The sequence below is a fragment of the Carcharhinus amblyrhynchos genome, unplaced genomic scaffold, assembly GCF_965287045.1.
Source record: "Carcharhinus amblyrhynchos unplaced genomic scaffold, sCarAmb.v2.hapA scaffold_39, whole genome shotgun sequence".
Classification (NCBI taxonomy): Eukaryota; Metazoa; Chordata; class Chondrichthyes; order Carcharhiniformes; family Carcharhinidae; genus Carcharhinus; species Carcharhinus amblyrhynchos.
This window is the reverse complement of record NW_027649780.1, coordinates 6,859,004-6,862,807: the sequence shown is the minus strand read 5'-3', so window position 1 is coordinate 6,862,807 and position 3,804 is coordinate 6,859,004.

The following is a 3,804-nucleotide window of genomic DNA, read 5'->3' as shown; positions in this document are numbered from 1 at the left end:
CGGGTTGTATCATTGAGCTTCGCTGAAAACCGGTCCCCTGGGGATGCCTCTGTGTTGTATCTGTCTCTCCTCAGCAGAAATTCCATGGACCCGCTGGAATACTGTCGGTACCAGAATAAATAAGCAATGCTACCACTTGTAACTGTGTAATTACAGAGTAACTGAACAACATCTCCTTCAGTGACGGTGACTGCAGCCGGTGTCTGTGAAACAGAATCTCCTCCACAATGTCCTGTGAGGAAGCAAAGAAATATTAAACTAAACAATGCGACTTTACTCTGTCTCCCCCACCTACCCGCACCCCCCACTAGAATATGCCGTATTCTTGAGCAATAATCTCAAAAAGAAATCGCAAAGCACCACAAAAATATATTTCACAGTTCAGCGGATGGGAAGGGGAGGTGGTTGTGGCGATTAAATAAAGCTTCTACCATAAATATTCTGCTCTTTCTAACGAGATCAGTTCATCGCCTTCAGTTCTTGTAACTGGAAACAGCTCACGGTCTGTCTGTTTGAAGTGTGGTATTTGCCAAAGTTATTCACTGGTATCAGACGAGCTTCAACCTGAGACCAACTCATTCTCTCTCATTCCATGGGGGAATTGTGCCTAATCCCAACAGTGTTCAGTACTGAGACCAGCGAGATCCTGATAATTTTTCAATGTTGAGATCAATCTATTCCCTGACCACTCACCCCTGCCCCTCGCACTGAGCGAAGCGCAGGATAGAATGTAGTGCATGGCAAAGATGTGTAGCACAGCGTGGATCCATTTGTGAACCTACCGGTTAAAAGCGCTGTCGCTGTGAGGAATAAAGGCAGAGTAAAATGAGACATGTTTGTAGAGAGCTCGCGGCGGATTTGACCAGAACGGGTTGAAGCTGAAGTTTTTTTTAGTCAAGAGTGGAAAAGATCGAGTCATATCCGGGCCCCTGTTGATTGGTTTACTGCTGAAAATGTCATCAGGTGACGTCCAATCAGCTTCAACTTTCTATGTACTTCAATGCAACCAATGATCTCATAGCTCCTTCATTTACAATTCATACAATTGGCCGAGAGATGAAAGGAATAAAGTGAATTTGGTCATCCGACGACAGGGGATTACTTTCCCCTTCAACTGTCATTTCAGGAACCGACTAGTCCCCTGAGCGTTGATGGTTTTGTTCTAACATGGAGAATGACAATATCCATCCTCACAACAACATAACAAGGAGTTTGTTTTGAATCCTGTTTGGGAAAGCAGTTATGGTGGGGAAGGATTTTTTTTCTAAGTTGAGACATCTACTTCATTAGAAGTGATAGAATAATGAATGGCCTGAGATATTTCCACACGATGCTCCCTCAATTTCTAACTTTGCAGTGTGTGAAATCCTGTTTCAGAGTGGGAATATAGCTTGCCTCCCCATGACTGCTGATCAAAAGAGTGCCAAGCAGGGGAAAGCAGAAAAGATCAATATCTCCAATAAAAGCTCTAATAAAACAACGCAGGTGAGACGGATCAGGGTGAGAAGAGCACAGGAAATCTGTGGGCGGGGCTACCATAGATAGTGTAGTCACAGGTAGACTTAGTCTGGAGAGAATTGAACTCAATAATAACGTCACATTGGAATTCTATAATTTTGCCTCTCTGTAACAGCGGTAGCCAAATGTTCATTCCATATTGCGCACCAGTAGACTCGGACCAGGAGTGTCAGTGTTCGTAAATGATTCAATACTTTGCAAAATCTTTATCAGTGATGCGGATGGGAAGCTGAACAGCTGTATTAGAGAAGCTCTGAATTAATGCACAAGGTCACAGAAAAAGCTTTAAATGTTTACGTTAGAGACTGGGAAAGGGAAATGCGCACAATTTCCATAAATTAGGAAAGGCAAGAACAGTTAGGAGCAAATGGGCAGAGAAACGCATTGAAAATCAAAACAAGAGAGTTACGGAATCTCAGACCGATTTGTCAATGTTGTATCCGTTGCAAATGTAAGTTAAAATCATTAACTAATGTAACTGTGAAACTGTACCACATCAGTTGTTGTTTTTGAGTGTTGTGTTTTGCTGTAATTTGATGAATCTCTGGCACTCTCACTGTGGAATCTGAATTAGGGGCGCGTGTGCGCGCCCTGCTGGCAACTAACTGGAACTGCCAATGTGGGGTTTTTGTACGGCATGCGTTATATTTCTGTAGCAGTATTGGCTTCATGGCAATACATGACGCTATCGGAGATCACGGTATAACTGATCGTTAGCTTGGTAGTCTTGTTATTTTTATCAAATTTACAAGAAAACTTATCTTTGAGGTCACTGCCCCTTTGTACATTCTCTCCAATAAGAAGAACTACGTACACTGGAGCTTTCCAGGCCTGCTGACGGTATCAGTGCAGTAAGAATTCTTACAACACCAGGCTAAAGTCCAACCAGTTTATTTGATAGTAAACCCACAAGCTTTCGGAAACGCTGATCCTTCGTCAGGTGTGTGGAAAGTTCTGATCAGAGAAGAGCATATAAAGACACACACAGTTTACAGAATACTGATTAGAATGCGAGTCTTTACAGCTAACCTGCTATTCAAGTCTTAAATGTGCAGGCAATGTCAGTGGAGATATCATTAAGCACAGGTTAAAGAGATGTGTATTGTCTCCAGGCAGGACAGTAAGTGGGATGTTGCAAGTTCAGGCAAGTCAAGGGGGTTACAGATAATGCAACATGAACCCAAAATCCCGGTTGAGGTCGTCCTCATGTGTGCGGAACTTGGCTATCAGTCTCTGCTCAGCGACTCTGCACTGTCGTGTGTCGCGAAGACCGCTTGGGAGAACGCTTACCCGAAGATCAGGGTCCGAATGCCCGTGACCGCTGAAGTGTTCGCCAACAGGAAGGGAACAGTCTTGCCTCGTGATTGTTGAGCGATGTTCATTCATCCATTGTCGTAGCGTCTGCATGGTCTTCCCACTGTGCCATGCCTCAGGACATCCCTTCTTGCAAAGTATCAGGTAGACAACACTGGCCGAGTTGCAAGAGTATGTACCGTGTATCTGGTGGATGGCGTTCTCAATTTTGGCATGCTGAAAATGAAAGAAGGTTAATATGTAAATGGCGAGCGATCACGAAATTCTGAGGTATAAATGAATTTGGCTGTCCTCGTCCAGAAATCACAAGGGGTTAATGTACAAGTACAGCAATTAATTAGAAAATATCATAAAACGTTATCACTTATTATGAGGGAATGTATTGCAAAAATAGGTAGGGTATGTTTCCATTGTACTGGGCATTTGTGAGACCATATTTGGAGCATTGTGTACAATACTTGCCTCCTTATCTAAAGAAAGGTGGGAATGCTTGAGAGAATGTTCGTATAAGGTTTGTAAAACTATTACCAGAATGAGCAAGTTATTTTACGAAGAAAGAATGGTGATGCTGGGTTTGCATCCACTGGAGTTTAGAAGAGAAAGAGGCAACTTGATTGAAACCTTTCAAACCGTAAGAGCTGTTAACAGGGTGGATGTGGTGTGGATGTTTCCTCTTACCCAGAATTGTAGCTGTTACTGGATATTTCTGTGTCTCTATATTTCTCGGAGTGTATCTGTCTGGGGTTTTGGTTCTGTGTCTGTTTCTGATGCGGTTGTACTGTCCACGGGAGGGCGTTCTGTGATCACTTACAAAACATCACGGCCTCCTTCTTCAGAAAGTTTCTATTGACCGGTATAAAATGGGAGGGGAAATAAAACCCAGCCAATGGTATTGCATACTCCTTCTCTTTCAAATTCTCACATTCCAAGTCGGTTACAGCCACAAATCAGTGTTTCTGTTCCTGGAATTCA